Here is a 21,653-nt window from a genome sequence, read left to right as displayed (position 1 = left end):
GAAACTTTTACCCAAATACATAAAAGCGCACAAGGAAATTTTGTATGTAGAACAGTAACCTCTATTTCAACAAGTGCAAAGAAGGAAATTACTGTAGCAAGTGATGAATTAATACAAATTTAGTTGCTAAAATTAGGTGCACTTGAGATAAAACTGAGAAATTAGAAAAGTCCTTTTGCTTCAGGTAATTGTCAAGTTTAAAATGGGAAAAAGGGAAGGATGATGGATGCATATTGTAATTAATGCAAATGATCTATTATTTCACCTGTCCGGCAAGAATGAGGCATGAGATAATGTAGGCATCCTTCACGGTGCCTAGATTTTCGACCATGAAAGCATTGGAGTGTATGAGTAGGTAACAGTTCAGTTATTTAATGCGTCAACTACGTATATTATTGATATTAACCAGGTGAGTATGGGTGAGACAAGCAGGTTTAGGCTGAGTCTAGTGAGGGCTGCAGAGAGCCGTTGCGGTGGTGGGTACTAGTCGCTAGGGGGCAGTATCAGGGCTCGACAGTAAAAACTGAAAGCAGCTGTTCTCAATTTCACAGTTCGTCCACTTTCAGCAAAACTCAGGAGAGATTTTAAACTAGCAACATTTAATTTAAAAATGAATTGCGAACTTTTAGCAGATAATATAGACACATGGCAAAAATGTTAAAGTCTTTCCCCAGCTGCTATTCCCAGGTCAAGTCCTCCCTGGAGATAACCACTGTTACCTGTTAACTATTCTTCCGGAACTCTGTGCCTATGTAAGTGTATACATGTATAGATAGGGATTTGTATTTAAATGTAGGGAATTTAATTTATTTAGTCACTTATCCACCTCCACCTTTTCTGAAATGATTAATAGGCAGCTGTCGAAATAATTTTTTGTTTTTCTTCAGCTTCTCAGTTTGTTCTACCTCCACTCCCCACGCCAATAGGGTCCATTAAAAAAATTCATGCACCTACTATTTCTGTAATAGCTAATAATATCCACAGCTCACTGAGTGCTTACTATGTGCCAGGCGCTACGTTAAGCCTTTTACATATGCAATATTATTTACTCCTCACAATTCTGTGAGGTAGACACCCCTTCTTTGTCCTCAAGAACCATGAACTCAGGGAGATATAGAAGAGTTATCAGAGTGATCTCTGAAGGCCCTGTGCCCCATTTCCAAAGTACAAAGTACTAAGGTGGCTTGGATGCCACCTGGGGAGTGAGTTCTGTAGTAACTGTTCTTGGAAGGCTGTCCATGTTCTCTGTTCTCTGCTAGAGCAATGAGATGAGGAAGATCATATAGCACGGAAGTCTTTGACCTCCTACGTAGACATTTGGGGTCAAAAATATATCCTGAAGGGAAAGAGGAGGGTTAGAGCTGGAGGTCAACTCCCTCAGTTTTATAACCTCAAAAAGAGAGGTTATGGTTCCATCTCCAGCTAGTGCTTTGCTCCACTTATAACCCTATTTATTAATTCAACAGACATTTAAGGCCCATGCGTACAATGATTCAAGCACCATGCTTGTTGCCGGAGATAAAGGATATTTCCTCCATTTTCCCAAAAGGGGGAAATAGATTCCATCTCATGTAAGAGTTAAAAGGTCCCCTTTATCAATATGCATATGAAAAAAATGTCAGGACTTTTCATTTTCCATTCAACTGGGATCATCTTTAAAATGAAAGTGGCTTTTCATAGATCTTTTTAGACTAAAAATGTTTTATTTAGCCTCTAAACTGTTGAACATGTTTTATGTTTTAACATCATGTAGAACAGTGTTTGCAAACTGGTAGCATGGAAATGGGGCCAACTTCTGTGTTTACTTTGGCAAGGCCAGTGTTTTGAAAAAATTGAATGTGAATTCCTTTATGTGGTGCCTTCCCATTTGCCAGTCTGCCCAACACCCAGTTGTTCCACTCTTGATTGGTTCACGTATTTACCTTACCTTGAAGGCATGTGAGTTTTCAACCTCTGCTGTAAGTAGAAGGAATATTGGGGGTTATCAAATATATGTGAGATGTCCTTTGGTCCGAGTTCTCCCAAATAGCCCCCAAACTGAAGATTTCACTTCCCTTATATTTTTCTATTGCCACTAATCTCAGTTATTTTCTGTTGCCACTGTTTGGGATCATTGTAAAGGATGGTGGGGGTGGGCTTTTCACCTAAAACCCTCTTTCCTAGGTACACAGCCTTTTCTCACTTTATCTTTTCTGGTAGTACAGCTGGTCCCAGAACAACTCAGGGGTTAGGGGAGCCAACCCTCTGCACAGTCGAAAATCTGCCTGTAATTTCTTGTCTGCCCGCCTTGTCAGCGGTTCCTCCGTATCCATGATTCAGCATCCTTAGATTCAACCATCTGCAAATCATGTATTACTGTAGTATTTACTATTGGAAAAAAATCTTTGTATGAGTTGACCTGCACTTTTCAAACCCTTGTTGTTCAAGGCTCAACTGAACTTCATTCCCTCTGTCCATTGCAACGGCTACACTCAACACGATCCCAACACACCAGGCACATTAAACCACATCACACAATTACTCCTCTTTTAAGGGTCTTGGTTATTTATGTAAAATTCAAGCTGAAGCTAGGTGACTTCTCAGATTCCTTTTTTGCAATTGGCTTAGCGTATGCTTAGAGCAAAAAACAACCTTTTCCCATGTTTTTTCTTTGCCTTCCTCTTGTGGTCAGCAAGCACTTCCTTCGACTGGCTGAGAGGATACCTCTGGCTCCTGTTCCTGCCTCCAGCTTCTGCCCATTCCTAGTTCCTGGAGAAACAGTGGGTTTTATTTTTGCTGAACTATTCAGGACTTCTTTCCACCACAGGCAAAAATGCTTCTCTCAGAGCTCACTGATCTGCCATCTTGTACAGTCTCCTGGATTCTGCAGAAGAGTTCTCTAGCCAATGTTCCTGGGAATTCTGGATACCCCCCGTTTCCCAGACTATCCTCCCAGCAAGGTAATTGCTTCCCAGATTCTCTTTCCAGCTCTGAAATTTTCTCTCCTCTCCTCCCTTTCCTGTAATGCTTTCTAACAGGATAATTAGCCTGTCTTCTTTGGTCATGTGTTCTTTTGCTTCTTTTTCTCGAAACAAAACAAAACCAGAAACTATAACTTTATGGGCACTTACTATGTGGAGTTAGCCATGCTAAGTGCTTCATAGGCATTATGTAATCTTCACAGTAAACCCAGGAGGTAGGTGCTTTGCCATCCCCATTTTACTGATGACAATACTGAGGCACACAGTTTAAATGGGAACCTTCCCAAGGTCGTGCCAATAGCAAGCACAGAGCTGAGAGGAGGATTTCAGCCCAGGATGAATGTTGTCAGAGATCATACTCTTTAGAGCGACTCTATTCTTCCTTTTCAGTAAACTGTTTTTCTAAAAAAGAAATTTCCAAACTCTTTATAACCTCATCCAACTCACGGCCCCTCCCACTCACCTGGCCCAACACAAAGGTCCCTTCTCCTGGTCAGGAGAAGTCCAGATTCACTAGAAATACAATTAGTTACCAACAAATTACTGACAGAAAACAGTCTGCCCTGTCCAGGTCATCTCCACGTGATGACTCTTGGATTGCGTGTAACCCCTGGCTTGTCCAGTCATACTGAAACTTTGTTGTTTTAAATGGGTCCTGGAAAAGAAAAGCCATAATTTCCTGGGATAGGCAATCAAACCTTGGTTTCCTACATCTTTTTTTTTTTTTTCTCGCGGTACGCGGGCCTCTCACTGTTGTGGCCTCTCCTGTTGCGGAGCACAGGATCCAGACGCGCAGGCTCAGCGGCCATGGCTCACGGGCCCAGCCGCTCCGCAGCACGTGGAATCTTCCCGGATCGGGACACGAACCCGCGTTCCCTGCATCGACAGGCAGACTCTCAACCACTGCGCCACCAGGGAAGCCCGTACATCTTTGAAAGATGAATAAGATGTCGTTTGCTTCTTTGAATGGGAGAAGGTGGAGTAGGGGCTAAAGATCCCCTTTTCCCGTGGGTCTGGCACATGACGTCTGTGTGGTCCATCAGCTCCCACACGCAGCTCCCGATTTGAGGAGTCCTACCCCAGGGACAACCCCATGTCTTGGTCCAGAACCTGCAGGGGAAGTACACACCAGGTTGGTGAGTGTGTGGTGTGAGAAGGAAGAGATGAAGAAATAAAGAAATTATCACCGGTGGCTCAGAGAAAATCTGGTCATGGTGGGGTGAGATGTGGTGTCCAGCCCAGGAAGTGTCAGACACGAGGACCCTGCTGAGGAGCTTACGTTTGATGGGAAACTCTCTGCTGGGCTGGAACCAAAGATTCCCCCCACCGTTTTTTTCTCACAAAAAACATGCTGTTTCCTATTGGTCTGCACATCACCGTTTCACTAGTTAGCTGCATCCAAAGAGGGTGTGGTGAGGGCTTTTAGCTTGGTGATGATAGTAGAAATCTTCGTCCATGTAAAGAAAGCATTTCTTTGGGGTGGGCTGGTACATGATTTTTGTCTCCTTTTAAAATTAATTAATTAATTAATTATTTTTATTTTATTTATTTATCTATTTTGGTTGTACCGGGTCTTAGTTGTGGCATGCGAACTCTTAGTTGTGGCACGCATGTGGAATCTAGTTCCCTGACCAGGAATCGAACGCGCATCCCCTTCATTAAAAGGCGGATTCTTAACCACTGCGCCACCAGTGAAGACCCATGATTTTAGTCTACTTTAAGATCATTACCAGTGCACAGCCCTCAGTTAACTTAGAAAAGTGACAACACAAGTAATAACTGAGTATCATCACCCACCAGCTTCTGAACCTCAGGAATATAGGAACATATATGTTTTTCAAGTTAATATGTGCATATAATAGGAACCCCAAAGAGTAAAATGAGGGGTACCAAAAAAATGAGGTTCTCTCTAGCTTCCACTTCCCCAGTTTTGGCTTTTTTGGTATTTATAACCTACCCAGGTTATAAATAACTTAGAAAGAATTTCTAAAAGAAGTTGGTACTTTCCCTGTGATACCACTACAAATCAGCCAGAATAACTAAAATGAAAAATACAGAATGTTGGGGAAGATGGGGAGCAACTGGAACTCTCGTTGCTGCTGGTCAGAGTATAAACTGGTACAACTCTTTAGGAAAAAAATGTTTGGTGGTATCTTTTAGAGCTGCACATATCTGTATCAAGCAGTTTCACTCCTGGGTGGAAACGTGTATAACTGTTCCTCAAAAGAAATGTACAAGAATGTTCATAGCTGCCTATTCATAAATGGCCCAAACTGGAAACTGCCCATCGACAACAGAATGGGAAAATGAATTGTGACACACTTACACTATATGGAATTCTATATGTAATGTGAATGATTCACTTATAATTACATGTAACAATATGAATGAATCCTACACTGTTGAGTAAAAGAAACCAGACACAAAAGGGAAATACCTTAAGTTTACATTTATATAATGTACGGAAACAGGCAAAACTAAGTTATGCTCTTAGGAGTCACAATATTGGTTACCCTAGGGGAAGGGGTAGTGACAAGAAAGGCATGGAGTGCTTTTGGGTTGCTGGTAATGTTCTAGTTCTTTGATATTAGTGCTGTGTACATGGAGTATGTTTGGTTTGTGAATACTCACCAAGCTGTGCATTTACAGCAAATACGTTTTTCTTTATAGATCTTATACTCTAATGAAAAAATTAAAAACGAGAATTAAAATGACAAAAAACATTTTCTTGGCCTTTTGTGCATCCCACAAAATGCTCAATAAACTAAATAAACTAAAAAAATGAAAATAAGCCTGTCTAGATTTTGAATACAGTCATTTCACTGCTGGTAGGAAATGATTTAGGCAGACAGTATTAACTCTAATAGTTTCCTTGCTATAAAAGTAATCCATTTTGGGCTTCCCTGGTGGCTCAGTGCTTAAGAATCCACCTGCCAATGCAGGGGACACGGATTCGAGCCCTGGCCTGGGAAGATCCCACATGCCGCAGAGCAACTAAGCCAGTGAGCCACAACTACTGAACCCACGTGCCACAACTACTGAAGCCCATGCACCTAGAGCCGTGCTCCACAGCAAGTGAAGCCACTGCAATGAGAAGCCTGTGCACTGCGGGGAAGAGTAGCCCCCGCTTGCCACAACTAGAGAAAGCCTGCGTGCAGCAATGACCCAAAGCAGCCAAAAATTAATCAATTTTTTTAAAAAAAGTAATCCATTTTGAAAAATAAATTCAGTCCTTAATATATACATAAGGTACCCTAAATTCAAAAGGTCACTAATTGTTAATGAGATTAACTATACACTTATGATCTAGAATAAACTATAAAAAGGAAAAATTAAAACACTATTTCAGGGTGTCAGTTTCGTTTTAGTTTTAAATGACTGTTAGATCAACATTGTATAATGTATAGAAGAAAGTTAATTTAAATTAATCAGTTAAGACATTCACTTAGTTCAAAATTCAAATAAAAAGGGGTATCCTGTCCCTCAGGCACTCAGTTTCCCCAGTCAACCAATGTTTCAGTCCTTTTGTGTCCATTCAGAAATATTTTATGCATATACAACAAATATGCATAAACATTCTTTGCCCCCCATTTAACTAAGCAGTAGTGCCCCATAGACACTATCTCCGCCTTGCTTTTTTTACTTAACGATATATATTCACAATCATTTCATATTAAGATGAGGAAGTTCCTCTTTTTTTAGTGGCTGAATAATATTTTATTGTATAATATACCAGAATTTATTTAGCGTGTCTGTACTTACGGACAGTAATATTATTTCCATGCTTTGCCACTTCACGTAAAGCTGAAATGAATAGCATCCCACGTCCATTATTTTATACATTTGAATAAATGCAGGCATACCTTGTTTTATTGTGCTTCACTTTATTGCAATTCACAGATACTGCATTTTTTACAAATTGAAGGTTTGTGGCAACCCTGCGTCAAACAAGTCTATCAGCACCATTTTTCCAATAGCATTTGTTCACTTCATGTCTCTGTGTCACATTTTGGTAATTCTTGCAATATTTCAAAATTTTCTTTATTTGTTGTGGTGATCTGTGATTAGTGATCTTTGATGTTATTGTAATTGTTTTGGGGCACCATGAACTTCGCCCACATAAGATGACAAACTTGATAACTGTTGTGTGTTCTGACTGGCCATTCCCCCATCTCTCCCCCTCTTCTTGGGCCTCCCTATTCCCCAAGAATTAAAATTCAAATTAGGCCAGTTAATCCTACAACGGGCTGTAAGTGTTCAAGTGAAAGGAAGAGTCACACGTCTCTCGGTTTAAATGAGGTATCAGTTTAAGCAGAGAGAGGCTGAAAACTAGACCTCTTGCGTTAAACAGTTAGCCAAGTTGTGAATGCAAAGGAAAAGTTCTTGAAGGAAATTAAAATTGCTACTCCAGTGAACACATTATAAGAAAGCAAAACAGCCTTATTTATGATATGCAGAAAGTTTTGGTGGTCTGGTTAGAAGATCAAACCAGTCACAACATTTCCTTATGCCAAGGTCTGATCCAGAGCAAGGCCTTAACTCTTTTGAATTCTGTGAAGGCTGAGAGAGGTGAAGTAGCTGCAGAAGAAAAGTCTGCAATAACAGGGAAATTTCTTTCGTGAAATTGAAAGAAATAAACTGTCTCCATAACATCAAAATGCAAGATGAAGCAGCAAGCACAGATGTAGAAGCTGTGGCAAGTTATCCAGAAGATCTAGCTAAGGTTATTAATGAAGGTGGCTACACTAAACAACAAATTTTCAATGTAGGCAAAACAGCCTTCTATTGGAAGAAGATGTCATCTAGGACTTTCACAGCTAGAGAGGAAGAAGCCAATGCCTGGCTTCAAAGCTTCAGAGGACAGGCTGCCTCTTTTGTTAGGGATTAATGCAGCTGGTGACTTTAAGTTGAAGCCAATGCTTATTTACCATTCTGAAAATCCTAGGGTGCTTAAGAATTATGCTAAACCTGCTCTGCCTGTGCTCTATAAACAAAGTCTGGATGACAGCACATTTGATGACAACAGGTTTATTGAATATTTTAAGCCCACTGCTGAGATCTAGTGCTCAGAAAAAAAGATTCTTTTCAAAATATGACTGCTCATTGATAATGCACCTGGTCCCTGAAGAGCTCTGATGGAGATGTACAATGAGATTCATGGTTTTTTTTTTTTTTTCCTGACTACTAATACAGCATCCATTCTGCAGCCCATGGATCAAGGAATCACTTTGACTTTCAAGTATTGTTGTTTAAGAAATACATTTTGTAAGGCTATAGCTGTCATAGATAGTGATTCCTCTGATGGATCTGGGCAAAGTCAATTGAAAACCTGCAAAGGACTCACCATTCTATTTTTTTTTTTTTTTGGCGGTACACGGGCCTCTCACTGTTGTGGCCTCTCCCATTGCGGAGCACAGGCTCCGGACGCGCAGGCTCAGTGGTCATGGCTCATGGGCCCAGCCGCTCCGCGACATGTGGGATCTTCCCGGACCGGGGCACGAACCCGTGTCTCCTGCATCGGCAGGCGGACTCTCAACCACTGTGCCACCAGGGAAGCCCAGCACTCACCATTCTAGGTGCCATTAAGAATATTTGTGATTCATAGGAAGAGGTCAAAATGTCAACATAACAGGAGTTTGGAAGAAGTTGATTCCAGCCCTCGGGGATGACTTTGAGGGGTTCAAGACTTCAGCGAAGAAAGTTGCTGCAGATGTGGTGGGAATAGCAAGAGACTGGAATTAGATGTGGAGCCTGAAGATGTGACTGAATTGCTGCAATCTCAAGATAAAACTTTAATTGATAAGGAGCTGCTTCTTATGGATGGGCAAAGAAAGTGGTTTCTTGAGATGGAATCTACTCCTGGTGAAGATGATGTGGAGATTGTTGAAATGGATTTAGGGTTTAGGATTTAGGATTTACCAACTTGGTTGATAAAGCAACCCCAGGGTTTGAGAGGATCGACTCCAATTCTGAAAGAAGTTCTACTGTGGTTAAAATGCTATCAAACAACGTTGCGTGCTTCAGAGAAATCATTTGTAGACGGAAGAGTCAATCAATGTGGCAAACTTCACTGTTGTCTTATCTTAAGAAATGGCCACTGCCACCCCACCTTCAGCAGCCACCAGCCTGATCAGTCGGCAGCCATCAACACTGAGGCAAGACCCTCCACCAGCAAAAAGATCGAAGGCTCAGATGATGGTTAGCATTTTTTAGTAATAAAATATTTTTTAATTAAAGTACGTTCATTGTTTTTTTAGACATAATACTATTACACACTTAATAGGCTACAGTGTAGTGTGAACATAACTTTCATATGCCCTGAGAAACCAGAAAGCTCATGTGACTTGCTTTATTGTGATATTTGCTTATTGTAGTGGTCTGGAACCAAATCCACAGTATCTCCAAGGTATCCATGTTTGTGGCAAGTCTGGAAGATAGTTAACTTTGTATTATCAGACATTTACTTGCTTTCTCCACTTGGTCATTTTAGTTTTGAAACTAGAACTATTGAAGGTAAGTTTTAGAGTTACAGTCGTAAGGGTTTTCAGGTAGAATGGATTCACTGGTCCATGCTTTCATTTATTCCTTCAATAAGTATTGAGCCCTATTTTATTTATTTTATTATTTATTTATTTATTATTAATTTTATTCTCCCCAGTGAACAAAAGAGACAAAATTTCCTGATGTCTTGGTGTTTACATTCTGGTGTGTTGTGGGTAAGGTGGGGAGAGAAGACAGACAATATGCAAATAAGTAAGTAAATGATATATATGTTAGGAAACGTTAAATGCTCTGCAGAACAATAAAACAGGGATGGGGGACAGGTCATTCCAGGAAGGGTGTTGCAACTTTAAACAGGGGTGGCAGGCCCTGTAAGGGACTTGGCATCAGTAAGAGCTAGGGACCCTTGGAGGGTTTTCCCTCCATTATGTTTCTTTCCTTCTTTATAAGTCACATTTTTATTTTAAACTAGTTTTAGGTTTAAAAAAAGTTGCAAAGATAGCACAGGTAGTTCAGGTTCTTACCCCAATATAGGCTCCAGTATCAGCCCACAGCTTTTTATAACCCAGTTCTGAGGATTTCTACAAGTAGGCTGGCTCACCCACTTTGTTCCCTTGATGTTATCATCTTACACGACTGTGGTATATTTCTCAAAACTAAGAAACCAACATTGGTTTCCTCGTATTACATTAACTCCAGACTTTAAAAAGTTTTTACCAGTTTTTCCATTAATGTCCTTTTTCTGTTCCAGAATCCAGTCGGGGCTACTACACGGCATTTAGTTGTCATGTCTCCTGGTCTCCTCTAGTCTGGACAATTTCTCATGATTTCCTTGTTTTTCATGACCTTGACAGTCTTGAGGATTACTGATCAGGTATTTTGTAGAATATCTATCAGTCCAGATTTGTGTGATGTTTTCCTTATGATTAGAAAGGAGTGATGGATTTTTGGAAATAATACTATAGGAGTGATGTTCCCTTTTCATTCCATCATATCTGGGCCACATGATATCTACCTGATAAGGTGATATTAACCTGATCACTTGTTTCAAGTGGGTCTGCCAGTGTTCTCCACTATAAAGTTAATATTTTCCCCTTTCCAGTTTCTATGCTTTGGAAGCCAGTCACTAAGGCCAGCCCACATTCAACTGACTTACATTTTAGAAACCCTGTTCTGGCTGCTAGGGTGAGACTAGCTGTAGAAGGACAAGGGCAAAAGCTGTATCCCAGGTAGAGTTGATGGAGGCTGAAACTACTGTAGCCACATAGCTGGCGAAAAGAAATGCCTGGCTTCCATTTCAAAACTTCAGAACTGGGGAGCCCAGAGCCAGTTCTGTGAGGGTAAATATGAATGTAGCCATAGACCACCCTGAAATCACTTCATTCTTGCCCCTCAGGGCTGGGCTTGGGGTTTTAGTTCCTTCTCTTTGTAAGTTACCTGAGGACAGTTAGCTGTAGGTGGAAGAAGTTTGGTTTACTCACCAAATTAGATATTCTGTATAAAGTGTAGGGATATTTAAAAAAAAAAAAAGTGTAGGGATATAGAAGTTCTAAATACATGTTACTTTTTGTACTTGTTATGATTTTTCATTGCTGTTCAACAAATTAAGAGTCTATTATCTAATAATAGATAAGAGTCTATTATCTATTATTAAGTAAATAATAATTGTTAGATGAAAACATAGCACAGTGCCTGGCTCTCATAAATACTTACTGAATTAGCCAGAAGAAATTAGGTAGCAAGTGATTGACAAAGGAATGCGTCCCACCCAGTGACCGCAGCCAGGTCACAAGAGCTCCTCTTCGATCTCTCTCATGACCATCGCTCGGAATTTCCCCTCTTCCTTCTCTTTCTCCTTCAGATAGTTGCTTTCCAGGACCATCCCTTCCCTTTACCTTCATCTCACACCGGGTCAGCTTGCTCTGGAGTTAGTCTGTCAGACCAGGGAAAGCAAAAGGTCCTAGAGAAGTTCCATCTCCAATAGCTTCACCCATCCAGTCTTATTTTCTTCTGAAATAAAATGAATACCACCTCTCTTGCTTTTCTGCTTTGAGTGTCCAACAATGTGCCTTTAGCACCCCTGGGGGTGACAGAAGAATTAGTCTTTTGATCCCAGCCAGCCTGCTTTTAGAAATCCCTGTAAAGTCATAAGGAACCATGTGCCTATACAGTTGGGTGAGAAGCTGAGACCATATTCTCTTCTCCAGTTCTTCCATGTACAGTGCTTGTCCTTGTGTTCTTGGTTATTCTGTAAGATTCAGGTCAAAGTTTTGCCTGGAAAATCCTTCCCTGACCACCCCTTCCTATTTAACTTTAGAGTAGGAACTTCGTGCTGGCTTGGGAACCCAATCACCTTCCAAAGTAAGAAGACGTGTTTCAAGTCTCAAAACATTTATAAATTTGTTAACATACTCTAGAACAAAGAACTGCTAAAAAAGTTAAGCTATAAAATGTTAAAGAAATTAATATAAAATTAAGGATCATAAAAAAATATTAAGGATCATAGGGTTTTTTGTTTTGTTTTGTTTTGTTTTTGCGGTACGCGGGCCTCTCACTGTTGTGGCCTCTCCCGTTGCGGAGCACAGGCTCCGGACGCGCAGGCTCAGCGGCCATGGCTCAAGGGCGCAGCCGCTCCGCCGCGGCATGTGGGATCTTCCCGAACCGGGGGCACGAACCCACGTCCCCTGCATCAGCAGGCGGACTTTCAACCACTGCGCCACCAGGGAAGCCCTCATAAGGTTTTTAACTGGGTTTCCTGAGATCTGGATTTGGCTTCAGGTAGTGTATCTGGGATGTGACTCTGGGAAGTCAGAGTGAAGAGGAGGAGTGTAAGACAGGGATGGGGTAAAGCCCAGGTGTGGTGCCCTAAGGAGGTTGCTGGCTATAGGCCAGGGTTGCATTGCCTCTGCTGTGGAACCTCCTGAGAATTAACCAGAATGTCTATGTGCTGTCTACTTGGAGGGACAGGATGCTGGAGCATTAACCCACTGGATTTTTTCCCCTTGATTGAGGGCTGCCCTGAGGCTGTTAACACCCTCACCCTTTTGGTTGTTTGCCTGTGGGAAGAGAGGTCTGCAGCCTGCATGGGAGAGGGTTTTGGGCCAGCAAGCAGGATGACTCGAGCAGTGCTAAAGGAGGACGCTGTCCTGGCCAGGTGAGCCTAAGCCACAGGTAACTGGCCTCGGCAGCCACAGGTGAATTTCAGTCAGAGGTGTGGAGCATCAGAGCCGTCTGCTAGAGTTACGTGATGGGTTGAGGATACCAAACGGTAGACACTGCAGCGGCTTGAAATTCTGGTCTGGAGCTCTCCACAGTGTCAAATTAGGGGAACTAGTTCTGGGTGCTTATTGCTTATTTGTCCAAGGCCCCAGATTTGATTGCATAACACTCTGCGAGTTACTCCAGGCAGATATTAGTCTCTTGACTTTTTAAAAAAAATTGTGGTAAGACATAGATACCACAAAATTTGTCATTTTAATTATTGCCATGTGTACGGTTCAGTGGCATTAAACACATTCCCAGTGTTGTGTAACCACCATCTCCATCCATTTCTCGAACTTTAAAAGAATCTTCCCAAACTGAAACTCGGTACCCATTAAACAATGACTCCCCATTTTGACCTTCCCTCATTTCCTGGCAACCACCATTCTATTTTCTGCCTCTATGAATCTGGCTACTCTGGGAACCCCATATAAGTGGGATCATATAACATTTTTCCTTTTATTACTGGCTTATTTCACTTAGCATAATGTCTTCAAGGTTCATTCATGTTGTAGCATATGTCTGATTTTGTTTCCTTTTTAAGGCTAAATAATATTCCATTGTATGTATATACTACATTTTGTTCATCCATCCATCTGTTGATTTACATCTGGGTTACTTCTACTTTTTGGCTATTGTGTATAATGCTGCTATGAACATAAGTATACAAAAATCTGTTTGGGTTCTGCTTTCAATTTTGGGGCATACACCCAGAAGTGGAATCGTATGATAATTCTGTTAACAAAAAAATTAACAGTCAATCTAAAGGCGAATTAGAGAATTTTATTGAAACCAGTCTGAGGATTGTAACCCAGGAGACAGTCTTCAGAAAACTCTGAGGACTGTTCCTTTTGTTAGAAGTTGGAGGCACAGTCTTACACATTTTGGAGAAAAAGGGTTATACATCAAAATGACACACTGACATTTTTATGTAAAGTTTACCAAAGATGCATAATCCAGTTTGTACTAAGCAAGCAACAGGTCACCATGACCCCTTACAGGATTAGGAAAGGAAAAATTAATCTTCTAAGGAGTTACATTGCTGTCATCAGAAGAAGAAAACAAAAAGCCATTGATCTTTATGGTCAACAGGCATTCCTGCCTTTGAGGAGGTCTGGTTAATGCATAATGCAGATGCACATCGCACATAAGGGAGGACCCAGTACAGGCAGGGAGTACGTTATGCTAAATTTTTTTGTCCTGCCTTAAAACATAAATTTTATTCCATCAATTCTATTTTTAATTTTGTAAGGAGCCACCATACTCTTTTCCATAGTGGCTATACCACTTTATGTTCCTGCCAAGAGTGCACAAGTGTTCCAATTTCACCACATCCTCACTGACACTTGCTATTTCTAATGAGTTGATACCTCATTGTAGCTTTGATTTGCTTTTCCTTAAAGGTTAGTGATGTTGAGCATCTTTTCATATGCTTGTTGGCCATTTTTATATCTTTGGAGAAATGTCTGTTCAAGTGTTTGCCCATTTTTTAATTAGGTTTTTAAAAACTATTGAGTTGTAGGAGTTCTTTATATATTCTGGATATTAACCCTACTGAGGTATATGATTTGCAAAAATTTTTTTTCTCATTCCTTAGTTTGTCTTTTTTCCTGACTCTTTTTGTTTGTTTGTTTTTAAGATATTGGGGCTGAGAGGGATTTAGTGACCTGTGAAGATCACACATATCTTTATTGGAGCCTTTATTGGACTTGAACATGTGTCTCTACTCTTTACCTAATCTCCTTTTTTCACTATCTCACCCCATTCTCTAACATTTGGTCACATCAACATAAACAGTAGTTTGTCCTATGGCAATTAATACTGTGTAGCCAAAGAACCAAGCAAGAAAATTTTAACTGGTTCTTTGGATGACCCAGCCTCTCACTGCCATCCCCGTTAGTCCTCCTCTCCCACTATCCAGCGGGGATGCTTATAGAGATACAGAACATACCTGGGTGCCTTTAGTTACATTAATTAGCGAATTCATTAATTAAATTTATTTTCACTATCATATCCTGCTTAAAATGTTCTTTTCTGTTCCTTAAAATGTTTTTAAGAATCAGAACGTTTTCCAAAGGCTATTTATTTACTTTAACAACTGACAACTGGTGGGTTTTTCTACCACATTTTAAAGAAGAGACTAATTATATGGAGCAAGCTTCCATGCTCTCCAAATTAATCCCAAAGCACTGATGCTAATAGATTCAGGCCACTGCCTAGTATGGTGCTTGACACAAAGTAGGCCTCCAATAAATATTTGTCAAATAAATGTTGTAATGCTACAACGAAAGGAGAGGATTTGTAGGGAAAGCCGATTCCATTGTTTGATTTAGCAGGGAAAAAGGAGCAGTATTTTCCACAGTATAGCCTCTGCGGAAATTGATTTTATTGGTCTCATTCTTCATGTCTGAGGCTTTGGGATACAGCATCCTTGGGAGGAAGCAGGGATAAATCTCTTCAGAAGAATACAGCAAGCGCAAGCAGCCTTTCTGTCTGGATGTTGAAGAGAGCCAAGATTTGGGCCCTTTTGATCAAAGTAACTTGGGCCCTTTTGATCAAAGCAACTTCCTCACTGTATTATGGGAGGCTATGAAAAAGGATTCTTCAAGAAACAATAAGACTATTTGGCTTTTCAACATAATATCATTTCAACAATGACGCTTGAGTAAATCACTGAACTTTCCTGGGCCTCAGCTTCCTCTCATCAAACAACAATAGAGTCGAACCAGAAGAGCTATTCTCCTTGGGCTCTAAAATGCTATATTTCTATTTTAGTATTCCATTTGAAAGAAAATCTGGAAAAATAAATTGAGCGGGTCCAAGAGTTATATGTAAATACTCTATTTTAAATCAGGTCCTCACAGTCGTTAAAGTTTGAAAGCTTAAATAGAATTTCCCCCTCTTTCTGGTTTTTATTTCAGTCATTATCTCTAACTTGTAATTTCAATTTATAACCTCAATTACACATTCAGTATGATATATATCTCATCCATATGATTAGATTCTAATGTGAGAGTATCATAAGAATATTTCTAGTCAACTGAATATTTGATTTCTCTTGGTTAATGTGGTCCTGTTGTCTGGCTGCCTACCAATCTTTGAATATCCTTCCTATGTTTAGGGGGATTTTCCCATTTTAGGAGTCTTGCCTTCCCAAGGTAGAATTCCCAAAATTCACTTTCCCAGCTTTCCTGATAGCTAGGATGCAGCAGGCCTGTGACTGAGGCCCTCCTAATCACGTACACCAACTTGAGAGTCTGAGTGAGACGCAGTGGATATGATGAAGCAGGCATCAAGTGGACCCCTATTCTGGAATGGGTGTGGCCACGGCAGCAGTGATGGAAGGGGTGGTCTTTACATCTGGTGTCAGCAGTGGCATCACCATGGATTAGTTTGAATGTTGTTTAATCAGATCAGGCTGACTCTGGCCCTCCTGGAGTTTCTTTGAACTTCTGCATAATCTTTAATAAACCCTTTCCTGTTTAAACTTGGTAGAGTGGGTTCTGTTGCTGGCAAACAAGAACATTGACTGATAGAATTTATTTTCAAAGGAATCTCTTATGTGTCCGGGACCTAAGTATTTACTTTCCAAGACAAAAAATAATCTTCAACTTATCTGTTCTTAAACTCAATTTTTGTTAGTCCATAAAATAATATGACTGATGCTTTAGTAACAGTTATTTATTTATTCAGCAAATCTTGTGCTCAGGGCTGAAAAGGATACGGTGATTAGTAAGTCACAAGCCCTGTCTCTGAAAGCTCACATCTGTTTCAAAGCTGAGCATCTATTGCTGGATGACTTAATAATTATAATAATGTTTAACATGAATGAGTACTTACCCTGCTCCAGGCACATGTGTTAACTCATTGAATTGTCCCAACAACTCTAAGAGTAGGTATAGTCCTTATTCCTACAGATGAGGAAAACAAGGAGCTTCCCCATGCTAAGTCACTTGTTCAAGGCCACATAGCCAGTGAGCAGCAGAGCTGAGATTCAGACTCAGGTGGTCTGGCTCCAGACCACACATTCTTAACACCATTCCATGGCAGTAAGTTTGCACTGCTCTGAGTTTCCATTTAGATAACATCATGTTTGAAACCGCTTCCTTCTCATTATAAAATTGAGAATCAGCAATCACAGTTGGATAAGGAAAGAGTAAAGACTCCTCCCTCTGGCCTTTTTTTTTTTTTTTTTTTTAAAGATAAAACTGAGCCCCCAAATGGACCATAACATTTCCCTCAGTTTCCCTGGGCACAGCTGAGAGAAACCAGAACTTTCAAAAAGACAATTTAAACCCTGCACCTCTCTTTCCTTGCTCTGACCTCTTTGTGGCTTATTCTCAACACAACAGCCAAAGTAATCCTGTCCTCTCTTGATTCAAAACCCTCCAGTGTCCTCTCATATGAATCAGAGTAAAAGCCAAAATCCTTGTTAAGGTTGCCAAGTCCTGACAACAAAGGTTCCCTACTTTCCAGATCTCAGCTCCTGTCACTCTCTTCTCTCTCACTGTGTCCCCAGCAACCCTGACTCCTTGGCTGTTCCTCGAAAACGTGGGGCAAGCTGGCTGCCTCGGGCTTTGACCTTTCTGGGCTTCTCTTCTCCAAGATATCCATGTGTTACTGTCCTTACCTCCTCCAAGTTTTTTCTTGAAAATAACCTTTTTAGTAAGGGCCCTCTCTACCTAATATTTCAACTTCACCTCACTGAAGTAGGTTCTAGGATGACCAACTTTGGCCTAGGAGAGAGGGGTTTCCCAGGACACAGGACTTTCAGTGCTAAAACTGGGTTTGTCCCAGACCAACCAGTCCACTTGATCACCCTGTGTAGTCCCAGAACAGTGCCTGGCTCATAACAGCCTTAATAAATATTTCTGGAAGAGAATGAATGAATGAACGAACAAGTAGGTAAGAGAAATAAGCACTCTTAGAGGGGAGTGTCGGCGGGTGTTTATTGCCCCTGAGATCAGAACATATAGGTCTATCTGTTCATCGTAGCAACTCGTAAGGCTTCTTCAGCATGGAATGAAGCCCAACTTTCATGAATAGGGAACCAATATTTCTTAATCTCCTAATCAGAAAAGTGTGATTTATCATTTTGCTGTTGCTGAAAGTAGTTTGGAACAGTGTGTTCCACACTCATCTTCTCAAGAAACAGTTAGAATGGCCATGTTGGCTTTACGTTTTCTTAGACTTCAAAGTGGTTTCCATATTTTAAACGGCAATGATGCATTTTTGAAGGTGCGTTTTTTTCCATTGCTAATGACCCTGAGTGCCAACTCCCTCCTCTACCTTAACACTTCCTCCATCTACTCCAGCCAGGACCTTCCTGGGGTTGCCCCCGAGCCATTCTGCTTACATAGCACGCCCTTCCGATTCCTGATGCCCCCTATTTTTCTCACACCAGTCTCCCCAACTTCAGCTTTTTCAAACGAACACAATCTGATGCTGGTCTGTCATATGTCAGGTACTTGCTCTTCAAAATATTTTTGGCAAGAGAATTCAACAAGGCAGCATAAGTCAGTGGCTTATTCGTCTTTGCATCCCTTGACCCTAGCTTGGTTTGTACATTCATTCACCCACTCATTCATTCACTCAACCAACACATCTTTTTTGAGTTCTGTAATGTGCCAGGTAATGGGAATACATCAATTAACCAGATATTTTCTCTGACCCCTCTAGTAGGGCACAGGCAAATAAACAGGAATGATCAAGGGAGTATTAAAACTACATTGTACTTATTCATGATAAATGTAGGGTATTTTGGAAGCACATGGGAGGGGTGCGGTAACTACCAGAGTTCAAGCACTAGGAAAATGTTATTTGAATAACAAATGGACGAGTGAGTGGCTGAGTGAATAAATGAATGAATGAGTGAACATAATTGGTATGAGAGCACAGAATCTTCATGGTATGTAGTCACCATCACATGGAAAGACGTTTCTCCAGCTTCACTATTTTGAAGAGGCCAGCTCATATGAGTCCCTATGATGAAAAATATAACTTTTACTTCCCCCTTTCTCCTCTTCTCCTTTCTCTTCTGACCAAATAGCAGGAATGAAATGAAATGTGAGCGCCAGCAGTGCCATAGTCAGCACGTCCCATCTACTTTGCTCAAAACTCTAATAAAATAACTCTGATGTCAGGCAAAATTGCACCCTTCCGAAACTCTTCAGCATTTTCATTATCGATTAGACAAAATATCTGTTCGACTTCAAGGCAGCTGGCTGTACAGCCAAAATGGGTTGCTTAACTTTGCTTACAATTTTGCTTAAGGGTATCAAATCGTGGCTGTGTTCATAGTGAAACAGGAATTGTTTTTCCAACTGAACTTCGCCTCTTGGTTTCAGCACATCTCTTCGATCCGTTGTGATGGTTTCCATGCCAGCAATTTGCCGGTCTGCGTTGCTGTTTCTACACACAGCACTGCAGGGTTTATCAGAGGACCATCTACTGTTCCTGGAAACTCCCTAGTAAACATGTGCTATGGAACTGGAAAGAGCTAGTTCAAACCAGTTTTTCTTAGTGTCACTGATCATTTTTGACCTTTTTCTTAATTTCTCTATACCAAATCAGAACCTATAGGAGTTTTGCTTTTTAAGAAAACCCTCAGTTTTATATGTTAAAATAGTTAAAGTGAATTATAAATAGTAAATTAACATTTTAGTATGCATTAAAAATTCTTACCTCTAAAAAGTAAGGACAAAATTGATTCTGATTCCTTAATACCAAGTCCCTATTAAATTTTTCATAATTTGTACCCAAGAGGCCTTTTACAGTAGGTTTGTCAAAACTAGGATCCAATACGAGACCATGAGTTGCATTGGTTTGTTTTATACACGTGAGCACTCCCAATACACGGATCTGTGGAATGGACCAGGCCAGCTATCCTATAGCATATATGATTCACCTGATTGTTTCCTTGTGGAATTATTTACCTTGTTCCTAGATCACCTGTATTTCCTCTAAATTGGAAGTGAAATCCAAAGGCTTGATTAGATTCCACTCAGGCACCTTTGGCTGGTACATCATTGCTGATATAGTGTTTCTCATTCTGTATCACAACAGGAAACTCATGAAATCTGATTTTCCCTCTTGCAATCAGAAATCTTGATATAAATGTTAAAATTATAAAAATTAAAAAATTTTTATTTCATTGACACATTTAGACACTAAGAAAGGTATCAGAGAAAACGAAGTCTTCCTTCTACACCATAATTTCTACACCATACTTTCTACACCATACTTTCAATCACTAGTCTTCCTTTCATAAGAGGGAAGCATTCCTCCCAGAAATATTCTACACACGCATGATGGGAGCATACTTTCATTTAGAACTTGTCTGGGAGGTCCTTCCTCTTCAGTACATGTTGAGCTCAGGTATTCTGTTTCTTTTTTAATTAAAAAAATTAAAAAAAATTTTTATTGAAATATAGTTGATATACAATGTTGTATTAGTTTCAGGTGTACAGCAAAGTGTTTCAGTTATACATATATATATATTTTTTCAGATTCTTTTCCGTTATAGGTTATTACAAGATATTGAATATAGTTCCCTGTGCCAAACAGTAGGTCCTTGTTCTTTATTTTATATTGTAGTGTGTTAATATCTACTGTTAATCCCAAACTCCTAATTTATCCCTCCCCCACTTCCCCTTTGGTACCATAAGTTTGTTTTCTATATCTGTGAGTCTATTTCTGCTTTGTAAATAAGTTCATTTGTATCATTTTTTTTTTCGATTCCACATATAAGCAATAGCATATGATATCATAGCATGTATTCCTTTTAATGGCTCCATGGGTTATCATCCTGTACACGTTCCATAAATCACTTAACTAGTATTTCACTGATGGATATTTTGGCAGTGTCCAGACTTATACTTTTGCACAAATATGAAAATAAGTGTAGGCTACATTCCTAGAAATGACATTGCTCCTCCAAGGGTGTGTGAATTCTAAATTTGGATAGGAATGGCCAAATTGCTTTCCAAATAGCTTGTACAAGTTTACACTTCTACAAAAAGCATATGTACAATAGTGACTTTTCCTTTACACTCTCAACAACACAAGATATTATCTTTTTTTTTGTTTTTGTTAATGATAGGTAAAAAAAGTATCTTCTTGTTTTCACATGCATTTACCTAATTTTGAATGTGTTGCATATCTTTTCCTACATTTAATAGGTTAAGGAAATCTATTTTCTGATTTATAGGTTAGGGAAAATCTCCCTTGGTATTTCAAATGTATGTAAATATTTGTGGCAGGATACTAGCACTCAGATTGCTTTAATCTGTAAATTATTATTATGCATAATAATAATTTCCAGATTAAAAAGAAAGAATAAATTATTATTCTTTCTGCCTCTTTTTCCTGCCCTGGAAAGATAAAGAGCAAATATTGTCCCTACCTCCAATAAGGGTGCCCTTAGGAAAGTGGACCTCATTCCTCCATTCCTTTTGGTCTAATATCGTGTTATATCAACAGAGCAAGAGGGAAAGAGGTTTTTCAGAAAACTTAAAAGGTTTGGGGCATTGGGGGTAGTGGGGAAGAGACAGTATGAGCTGCACGTGGGCCACAGGAGCTGAGAATTGATCCCCAGACGTTTCCGAAGAAGGGAGAGGACCTGCTGCCTGGGAAGGAAAGAGTCAAGTTGGGCCTGTGGTTCCTTAAGTACCACATTAAGGAATAATGTATCAGTGCTCAGAAGCTGCCTGAACTCCCTGTCAGTGCCTGCAGACTCACTACCCAGCACCTCACATCATCTCTACCAGGTGCCCTGTGCTTCCTGTGGCACCTGACTCACAGCATCATATCCCACAGTGAAAGAGTGATGGTCAAGCAAGGGTGATGATGCTAGTACTGACCCCAAGGCTTTGCTTGGTCCCTAGCTGGGTACATCTCCCTCTCAAAACACCTGGAAGCCCAAGAAAACGG

This window comes from Monodon monoceros, unplaced genomic scaffold, assembly GCF_005190385.1.
Source record: "Monodon monoceros isolate NGI ecotype Baffin Bay Population unplaced genomic scaffold, NGI_Narwhal_1 Super_Scaffold_12, whole genome shotgun sequence".
Classification (NCBI taxonomy): domain Eukaryota; kingdom Metazoa; phylum Chordata; class Mammalia; order Artiodactyla; family Monodontidae; genus Monodon; species Monodon monoceros.
Note: the sequence above shows the minus strand (reverse complement) of the source record.